Genomic DNA, 11,298 nt, shown 5'->3' on the forward strand with positions numbered 1-11,298 from the left:
ACTTCAGTTCCTGTTTGTACCAAATCATTATACAGTAAGTTTCATACAAATAATTAATTCATATCAAATATTATTCTTCGATTAATCTTTGGATACTAATGCCATTAATTCATAAAGTCAGAAGAGTCGAGTGTATTTGCGCAATGAGTCAAATGGATTGGATCGTATAATATATAAATGTTTGGATTCAGAGCCAAGATCACAATATATTATTCCAAACTGAAACTATTAATTAAGAATAATTTATTTTTAGATGTGCGTAGTTATAATGAAATTGTTTATATTTATTTAGTATTACAAGGACTGAGAATTCAAATTTAATTTCGAAAGTATGATTTCAATAGTTTTTTCAGGTTGGATCCTGCCTTCCTAATCTGCAGCTATTTTAAAATTTGTATTTTCCAATCATAGACAAATATACATATCATCTGTGCTTCAAACCTACTCCGTGAGTAAATACATATGACTCTGCAGACTCCCGCCTCACTCATCAGCCATAATTATAACTTCATGGGAATTAAACGTACCTAGTTCATAAAAATAAACATTATTTTCATCCTTTTTTTTTTGCCTATGGGAATATAGAAAATCGATACAGTCTCAATGAGGTTTACAATTCGTCTTATTTCGGAACCAAATATAGTTATCCCAATGAATGAATTACATTATTAATGCAACATTAATGGAAGAATATTTCATATTATTTGACTAATAGTAAATTTGTAAGCTGACAAGGCATTAATATTAATGGATAACTGTCATCCAATCTATCTTGGAAAACGCCTGCAGACTCTCATGCAGTGGCTACATTTACAAGCCTTCTTTCAAATTGTGTAAGATAAAGAGCATTTTTATGTTACAAGTTATGACTTTCAATTATTAAATGAGATATTTTTAAACTTTATGAATATCTTCTTCTTGAGGCCATGAATAAAAAGCACCTATTTTCAATTTTAATATATATCACTATTTTTGGTTTTTGTTTGTTTCTTAGAAATATGTTTGAAATACAAATATTTATATTATAATTTGTCCATTGAAAAAAAAGTTTTTATGTGGCAAAAGTACATGGATTCAGGGTGGGCTCTATTTTATAGAAAATTTCATTTTCTATCAAATCATTCTTTGGATTTAAAAACGGTAATAAAACGGTGGATACATGCATCCTATTACTAGGAGATTATCATTGATTTCACTCCAACGCAAATTGGAACATTAAATAACAAACTCATTTCATGGCTATCCTGCTCTCAATTGATCCCTTTTTGCTAAAGTTCATTAAAACTTTTTGTTTCACCAAAAAGTGGTTTGAATAAATAGATAGTGTAAAAAAATTCTCGAGTAATTACTTATGTATGTATTTTGGAGTAGTTCATAATATGTCAATGCAATTTTTGCTTTTAAATAGTTATCATTGATCAAGTCTTTTACTTAACATTACATTCAAATACGGAACAATAAGAGATTGGATAATATATTTTTTGAATAGATAGATATTTCTGCTCTCTTTATACTTTTGTAACAAAACCAAACTTCCTTCTCATATATTTGACATTACATCATATATTGATAAATTAATAGGTCTATAAATATTTTATAATATAATTGGAGTCAAGGCAGAGGAGTTAAAAAAAATTAGTATTTATATCATTTTTTTCTTAAACATTTTCTGCAATTCTATTGGGTTTTTTTCTGTTTTTTTAGTTAGAGGTCTTTTTAATCTGCATAAGGACTTCAGTGATATTGAGAGGTGTACGTGTAATTTTTCTCGAGCAAAGTGCTCCGTCATAGGGATTGGTTAGACATGGTGGGATTTTAAAGGTCCCGAACAACTGCGTAATCGATTCCATCCACACAGCTGTTAGGGAGATTTCTATGGTGGGATTTATGTCAAGATCTTTACTTTCTATCGGAGATGTTTGATTGTCACCTATCCTAGGTCTCTTTTGTGTTTATTATTGTGAGTTATTGGCATCGGACTTAATGAGTTAATGAAGAGGCTTTAGCATATGTCTGAGTCCTTGATTCAGAGAGTTTAATTTTACGAACGGATGATGTTTGCCCTGTCGTTATCTGATTGATCTCCGTCGACTCTTCTTCACGTCCTGAAAAACAGATGCAGTATTTGTAGAGCCGCCATCTTTGGGGGTTTCTGTATTTTCTATCAAGGGGAAGTTTTCTTGAAGCACTGTCTGCTTATCTGGATTTAAGTTGTTAGGGGTTGGAACTTTGATCGCAGTTTTATCCTAATTTGAATCGTTTTTATTGTTTTCGTTCGTATATTTTGACATGGTTTGACCAAATCGGAAGCATTTAGAGCACTGTTTCCTCGCCCCCTCAAATTCGAGTTTGATTATATTCTCTAATGGGAAGAAGTAAATGAATGGTTTTTGGGTCACCTAGGACATCAATGAGCAGGTTGCTCAAGCCGAATGTCCTACCTTCAGCTGTGAATGCAGGATGAGCTATAATGTTTTACTTTGCTTTTTTGGATCTAACCGGACGGATAACTTTTGCATTTTCAACAAACAATTCAAGATTTGAAACTATTTCTGCTTCAGAGGCTTTAATGACATATCTTTAAGCAACGACCTTGAACTTGAGAGAAGAGCTCCGTCCAAGAGCACTCTTTAATCCTTGTATGCCGACTTACCGACTTACAAATGGACAGTTATAACAGTCCAAGTTGCAGAAAATATTTACAAACTTATGACCCAAAAACTTCAATCATGTGCGTTCATAATCCCTCTTCTTGTACTTGCAACGGAGATTCAGGGGGTCCACTAAGAATGGAAGTGGAAGGATTCTGTACATTAGTAGGAGTTACTTCTCAGGGGTATCAATGTGGAGAGCTGGGTTTTGGTTCGTTGTATATGAATGTTTCACACTTTTTGGATTGGATCATTGATAATATATCAGTAAGTTACTTCCTCTCAATTTTGATTTTTTATATAGGAATCTTGCTCTGAACCATTAAACAAAGGAAACTTGTTGACTATGTTATGTGGGGGATATTATTTATTTACTTTTAATAATGTACGTATTATGTGACTGCACTTTCTAAATAAATCTTTGTAGAGTAGCACCTATGTTATGCTTGATTATTATAGTTTTAGATGGTAAGCATATGCAGTATGCACAAAAATAAACATGGTAACTCTGCCAATTTGTAGAATATTTTGAAGGGGAGTAGCTTAGCTGTCATGATGTTGTAATTTCTTCGACGCCTAATTACTCCAGGCAATGCTAGGTACTACCACTTGTTAAATAATAATGACAGCTTATGTTTTTTATTTGATTTAGTACCATATGTCTTGTTCCCGTCTTCTCCATGCGCTCTTTCTTTCGCTAGAAAGATATTAACCAGTGATGAAAATCCTGTGTATAATGGATATGTTAAAAAAAACAGAAAATCAACATGGTAACCCAGACAATTTGAAGAATGTTTAAAGGAGAGAAGGAATAACACTCATGGCGTTTCATTAGATCAGCTACAATCAGGTGTGATAAGGGAGGAAGGAGAGAAATAAAAAAATGTCACAGTAGAGATTGAAATCCAGTAGAATCATTGATTGTCCTAGGAGAGATTACAATCCTATTCTCTCCTAGGACAAAGTAAAATTTTATTGATGGAGATAGTAGCATTGAATATTTGAAGAGGTTGCGTGCTTTTGAAAATATGACGCCAAGTCATACAATCTATGGTACAGTGACCGTTGATTTCATTCCGACTAAATTCATCCCGTGTCTTATTTCCAACAGTTGTTCCTCTGTGGCCGTATAGACTCCTTTAATAAATGCAATCCCTAAAGTCTGACCTGTATTGGATGCCCATACATTACTTCGAATGGAGTTTGCCCAATACCAGAGTGAAAGGGGCGATTCTTTGCATATTGCACAAGCCACAATCCGTCAGCCCACTTATTTGTCCTACTGTAAAGCTGCCACATCATAACAATGTCCTGGATGTCTCGATTGGCTCTTTCAACGGATCACTGAGATTGTGAGTGAATTATTCTATTAGCTAACTCCCTGCCATTGTCACTTTGTAACATCCGTGGTGCTCCCTTGTCACTATAGATGTGAAGTACATGATGAGTAACCTCCTCAGCGGTGTTTGTCGACAAAGTGTGTTGGGCTTTTCTATACATTTAAGATAAAAACATGTAATATATGTTATGTGTTGTTTTTCTTGCGCATCGTTTTGATTTGATCAAAATCGGACAAAAAATGAGTGAACAGGAATCAAAAGGGCAAAGGGTTTCTTATCTTCTCGATGCGGATAAAGATCTAAAAAAAAATTTCAGATACAAATTTTTATGTGTCAAAGTTATATGCAAACGAATTTTTAAACAAATTTCTTGATACTTTATTTTATCTACGAATCCACTATTCCATTGAAAATTCATTTTTGCATTGGTTATTTTTGTAATCAAAATGACTTAATCAAGAAATAAAACAACTCAATAAATAATATAATAATAATGTTATAATAAAATGTTAATGGATAATATAATGTTGCATAAAGCCTTCTTGCTCTTCATATCAAACACCTAGACAATGGCCCTGAAACACAAATCTCATTCATGTAATGGGCACAACTGTATCAATTACTCTTTTATTCATTTAGTCACTTTAAAAAAATATATATATTTCAACTGATAGATCAAAAAATGAAAATTCAAGTGTTCTTCACGACCCAGTGGTTGGGCTTTTAAGTATATTTTTATCTACTGAGGACATTAAGTGGACTAGATGAAAATATTTAAAGATAGGGTGTACTTTTGTGCATTGGTTATTTTTTAATCATTTAAAGTTGCAAAAAAAAAAAAAAAAAATGAGATGAATAACTTTTAATGAAGGGTTTATAATTACAATTTTCAATTATTGAATATTCCATGGATGATCGATATATTAATGGTATTAATTTTTGACTATTTTAATAAAAATGACTAAAATATAAGTATTCTGTGGCATATTATAAAGTTCAATTGCCCATATCAAGACATATAAATTACATAATAACCGTGTAGTTCGAATAAATCAAAATGAAAATTAATATATGTTAATTAGAACAACCAATATTGTAATTAAACAATGCATTCTAAGAAGAAAAAAATCCAACTTTTACAATTTCAACTCGTACAAACTTCGTAACTTGTACTAAACATATTTATGTAAGTAATTTTATAACGTTATGGATAACTAATTATTTTCTTTGGCCTCTGACGTGTCAACATTAAAGAAATATTCTTGTTAACTTTCGAACATATTTTGGGGTTTTCGCTGATAGTGTATTTTGATTATTATCTGGTTATATTTTGCTTACCTTCCACGACTTTTTATTCCCTATAAAGTTTAAAGACCTTTCGAATAAATTAAGAAGATATTTTATTTATCTCCGGGTCACTTGTTTGATCCTCCTTGCATTTTTTATATGATTCAAGGCAATGACCTGACCTTCGAAGCAATTTATCAGTACCTCTACTTCATACAGTCAAAGACGCCTTCATCCCTGTCCACTATGTCACACATTAATTGGTGATTAATAACTCTCCAGCAAGGGCGGTTTTTTGCCGTTCTTTGTTCTTAAATTTATTGAATTATATTACTCACCCATTTAGTTCATACTTTATTAGATCACAGATTTTGGTGTAGGTTAACATAACAGATTTAAAACCATGAAAAAAGGCGTGAAATTTCCATAATAAATGGTCATAACTTCCTTAATATTGAAGCTAGAGACATGATTTTGGTATTAAAATGTCTTTTTTACCATTATCTATTAGATAAATTAGGTTTAAAATGGAAAGAAATTGAATTTGAATTTTTTTGTAACATATCTATATAAAGATTCGTCAAGTTCGAATACAAGGATGAAATGAGCGCCGCTGATATTTCATTGAGCGGGAGCGCACTCATTGTCTTAAAAAACTCACAAAATTAGTAACTGAGCGGGAGTGCAGACTTATGTTCTGGCTATCTTTAAGATAACGTATTCGTACTAGTTTTTTTAAGAAAATAATTTTGCAGGGGCTCCAAATTTTTTTTTCCGTTATTTTAGATGATGTTTAAAAAATATATAAGAAAACTGAGTGTAGTAAAAAGTAATCGGGTTTAACAATGGTCAATATTATTACTTCTTAAAGTTTAGACCCCTTCTGTAGGGGCGAGCATTATAAGATATGTATTATTATGAATTTTAAAAAAACCCATTGCGTTACCAACTCAAATACGATTTGGTTATATTTTTATAGAGTAAATTGACATTAGATTCATTCAATTTTAATAAAAATAAATTAGACCATCATATAATCGGGCTTGCTAGAATTTTGAATTAGATGTATCGTACTGACTGCTTGGAACACAGGCAGATTTTGACAAAACAAGCAACCACCCATAGTCTATGGTGTAACTATTACTAGAATTTTCAATTTAATGTATCATAGCGACTACTGCATAAAAAACAGATTTTGATGAAACACGCAACCACTCATTCACTATGATTTCAAAATTAAAAGAGTGGTGTAAGTCAAACATTAGTCGTACACGCGTTATGGTATAACCCTGTATTTCTATTAACTTTGTATTCATTTAAGTCTAGAAAACTGCAATTTGGATACATATCCTAAAGGAAATAAAAAAATTGAATTCCTACTTGAATTTAAATCCACTACAATTCTTTTTGTAACTTAGATAATATTTTACTTATGATCATGAAATTTGGGAATTTTTGTTATATTACTTTGCAAAGATGTTTAAAAAACATTCAGTGTTGAAAAAGTAATTTTTGGTGGAGAAAGGGGATTGGTGGCCGGTTTCTTTCTCTTCAAAATACTATCAGAATATGTGGTCGTTATAAAAGAGTGAATGCAATTATCCAACTTATTTTGTAGAGTATTAACTATTGATAAATTATAATCAATCAGGTCATTAGGAAAAATATATTCAATATTTTTCAATTATAGGACGATTACATTTAAAACTAGTTTTGATGGGTGCGTTCAAATATATTTTGTTAAAAAAATAACCTATAAATTGCATCTTTCGCAACTTGTAATATTCATATGTCTGAGTATTTGCCAATGTGCGATCCGCAAACATTTTTCATACTAACATAAATATAAACATGAAGTGATGGCCAAAGAAAATTAATATATCTGATTTGCTTCTTATTTATTTCAGTGTGAATTTGTGCTGAAACGTCAAAATGATAAAATATTTTCAATATACCCATATGTATATCTAAAAATTATGATCTGCGTTATTTTTGGTTTAGAGAGAGTGTGCGGGAGATTCAAATCTTCAATCCCCTCTTTTTTCATATAAATATCAGCTTGTTTTGAAGAATTTCATCTAATTTCTTTTCATTCACTGAACTAGTAGCAACAATGCCACCCAAGTCTACCAGAGAAGAAGGCAGGAAAAGCCCAAAAGGACATCACCAAGCCTGCTGAAAGAAAAGTTTCCACAAAAGGAAATAATTTTATGCAATCTACAAGGCCTTGAAAAAGGTCCACCCCATTACTGGTGTCTCCTCTAAGGCAATGCTCATCATGAATTCTTTCGTGAACGACATCTTTGAGAGAATTGCCGCCGAGTCCTCACGTCTCACTCTAAACAATATGAGATCCACCATCACGTCCAGATAAATCCTACCCTGTCTCTGAAGGCACCAAGGCTCTGACCAAATACATATCCTCCAAATAAATTCACCATTCTTGGAGATTCATATGCTAAGTAAAAATGAAATATCAGGTCCTTTTAAGGACCACCAATTCCTTGATTTAAGTATACTTTATGGCTCATGAGTCGCTAAAAATAAAAAGTCCACAATTCACAAGAACAACACATTTTTGGGAAAAAAAATTGGAAAAATTAAATTTTAAATTATAGGCAATATAAATGTACCCTAGTAGATTCCTGGGTGGCCCAGAACTTTCACTTTGATTTTCTTTTACAAATTATTTTTTTTTTTTTTTTTTTGTTATACAAACTTAAAAAATTTAAAAAAAATGGAAGGCTTGCCATTAGTTGATCGCCTCCTTCTCTTCCTTGTTAAATTAAAGGATAACATGTCGTTTACATTCTTGCCAATGATGTTTGACATTAATAGGATAACCATATCAATTATTTTTTTATAATGTTGGATGTAGTTTTTTTATGCGGGGAAAAAAATGATTTTTTGGCTGCTTGCAGAAAAAATTCGGGCTACTATGCCACAGCAATTTAAAGAAAATTATGCGAATGCTACCGTAATTATTGATGCTAGTGAAAGCAAAATTGAAACTCCAACAAATTTAGACATTTAGTGGATTCATAATGTTTTTGAGTAAGTATTATGCTGGACGTATCACCGATACTCATTTAACAAACGACTCTGGTTTATTAAACTTTTTAATGAGAGGAGATGAAGTCATGGTAGATAAGGGGTTTTCCCGAATTCTACCTGACCTTACAAAAAAGGTGCATTTTTGTGATTCCACCATTTAGGTAGGGTAAAAAGCAATTTTTTAACCAAGAAAACAATATCTGCTATTATATGGCAAGTGTCAGCATCCACGTAGAGATGATATAGACGTATGAAATTTTTAAAGTACTCAAGTCTGTCGATCACACTTTAGTACCTACAATGGATAAAATTATTTTGTACATTGGTTATTTTTGTAATCATTTAAATGACTTAATCAAGAAATAAAACACCTCAATAAATTTAATTGATAAATTTTTATTTTACAGATTATTCTAAATTAGATACTTTTTAGCTAAGGATGGTATGATGTCTTAAAGAAAATTGGTTTCAATTTTGGGAATATCATCCTAAACAAAGTTTTTATCAATATAAACTTTGATTAAATTATATTCATAACTTGAAAACAAAAGCAGGGTATCGGATTTTAAATTTAAACAATAATATATCAATTGAATTTTTCCAGCAAATTCTTCTAGCTGACGAACATATTTCAGTCATTTTTTCTTCATTGGGTGGTTAAATAATGGTATTGGTGTTGGATTTGGAATACCTAGTAACTGATCAACTTGTTGGCCCTTTGGATGAAGCAATTTCCCTCGGTGGATGGAACTGCCCAGGCACAAGCTTTATCTGTTCGACCTTCTTATCTAAAAAAAACAAAAACAACAACACACAAACACATGTATTCTTTAGGGGTCCTTATGGACGGAAATCTCCTGAACAAACAAATTCCAGAAATTCGGCAAAAGGCTTCACGACTTCTGATTTCCTTCACATTAAATATATGATTTGTAAGAGCCAAGTTTTTTTTCTTTTTGTTGATTGACTCTATAAAATACGTGTAATAAACACTAGAAGTGCATATTATCATTTTCTCACTCATCTTTAATAAATAGCAAGGAAACAAATATTTGCGAAAAAAAAAAAGATCCGCCTTTGAAAAATCACAACAACATTTTTCAGCTTCTTGTATGTTGCTATTTTTCCCCACCAGACATATGTGCATTAAGAGTTCTAGCATTGTCTAATATGGATTCAAACATAACATATTTGATAGAATTATAAATACATACTATGCTTGATGAGAGCCTCCTGCGTTGAGTAAATAGAGAGTTTTTCACCAAAGAAGATTATTTTTCTTTTAACCAAATCTTCACAATTATCCAGATCATATTTTGATAATATCATTATTGTGACTGATTTTATACTTTCTACATGAGGTATTTCTTTCTTATTCATTTGAAGTGTAAAAAAATTTCATCCATGGACCAGAAAACAGTTTCCCAATCAACCAAAAGACATGTAGTTGGTTTATGACTTCACATTATGAAAGTAATCTGAAATTGATCTCTTCAAACCAGAAAAAGCTTTCCCTCTATTAAATAAAACATTGCATTTTTTTGGATGTTTAATTAATTTCCCGGCTATATGTAATATAATATGCAGACGATTCCCCCTATATCTTGTTTTCGTCATAATATTATCTTCGTCATACATCGTCATTGTTTCGTCATAGTTATCTTTTATTTCATCTTCGTCAAAGTTTCGGCTTTGATCTCCTCTTCGTAATGATTTTTCTCAGATATTCATCTTCGTCAGAGTTTCCGCCGCATTTGAAACAATTTTTCTATTTTGATTTATATTTTCCCAGTAATAAATAATGTTTGAAAAATAGGGTTTTGAAGTACAAAAAAATATGTCAATATGGCCCGAAGTAGGTTCATAACCCGCTACCAAATCATAGTAATTGGCAAAGAAAACCCTTATTTGAGACTCGATTTACTTTTTCTCCCCACAAGTTGTACAATATACCAGCGGTGCACTTAGTGGGATAAAAACCCGACGCCAATTCACTTTTTTATTATATGACTGAGAGTATAACCAATTTTTTTAAATATATGATCCATTTGAGTGGGTTTGGAAAGGCAGTCACAGTTACGTCCGCAAGGGGTGGGCTGGAGGCTCTGTAGCCCTCCCCAAATTAAGGATTTTTTTGTCTTTTTTTAGAAATTTGTTTCCGTTATTCTGGCAAATAATGTAGTAGAGCAAAAAATTTAATATTTCCAAAAAAAAATTATTCTCTCAGTGTAGCTATGGATTTTTAAAAATTTTTCAAAAATTTGAAGTTTTACTTTTAAAATTTTCATCCTAAAAATTAAATTTTATGTTATGCTATGGTTTTTTGATTTGTTTTTCCAAAAAATTTAACTTTTTAAAAAAAAAAAAAAAAAAAGCTTGTTGAAATTTTTTCAAAAAAACTAATTTTGGTGAATAGCTATGGATTTATGAAAATTAAAAAAAAAAAATAATTTTTGAATTTTTTTTTCAAAAAATTCCAAAATTCCATTAAATTGCATTAACTTGCCCAACGCTCGCATATTTTACATAGCTATATATGCCATGGACCATTGGTAGATACTATATCATATATTTATATAAATTTGATATCCTTTAAAAATGTCTAATATAATATCTATTCTTATATATTAACATAAGTATTAAAGAATAACTAGTGAAAAAAATTATAATTGTAATTTGTAGAAAAGGAAATTTAATGAAAAAAATAAATAAAAATTAAATTTTTCCATATCTTCAGTTATTAAGAGGAAGTCAAGCTTTTTGGATCACTTTCCTCTGAATGGAGGGTATGCATTCATAACACTCTCTTCTATTAGGTACACAAGACCAAGCGTGGACATTGAACGGAATAACGAATGGCGTTCACTTTTTCTGTTAATTTTTTAAACGAATTAAGGACGAAGAGAAAAAAATGAGCGATGAACGGGCTCATTTTGACGTTCATTTTCTTATTCTCCATAAGAGGT

General features: G+C 31.2%; 1 long non-coding RNA gene across 1 annotated transcript; it reads left to right on the forward strand.

Annotated features, from left to right (window-relative positions):
- Positions 1-177: 177 nt before the first annotated feature.
- Positions 178-1,028, forward strand: LOC121121291 (uncharacterized). The gene is made up of 2 exons (XR_005865395.2): positions 178-523; positions 586-1,028. It is a non-coding gene; the product is annotated as an uncharacterized lncRNA (long non-coding RNA).
- Positions 1,029-11,298: the final 10,270 nt, after the last annotated feature.

This window comes from Lepeophtheirus salmonis, chromosome 7, assembly GCF_016086655.4.
Source record: "Lepeophtheirus salmonis chromosome 7, UVic_Lsal_1.4, whole genome shotgun sequence".
Taxonomy (NCBI): domain Eukaryota; kingdom Metazoa; phylum Arthropoda; class Copepoda; order Siphonostomatoida; family Caligidae; genus Lepeophtheirus; species Lepeophtheirus salmonis.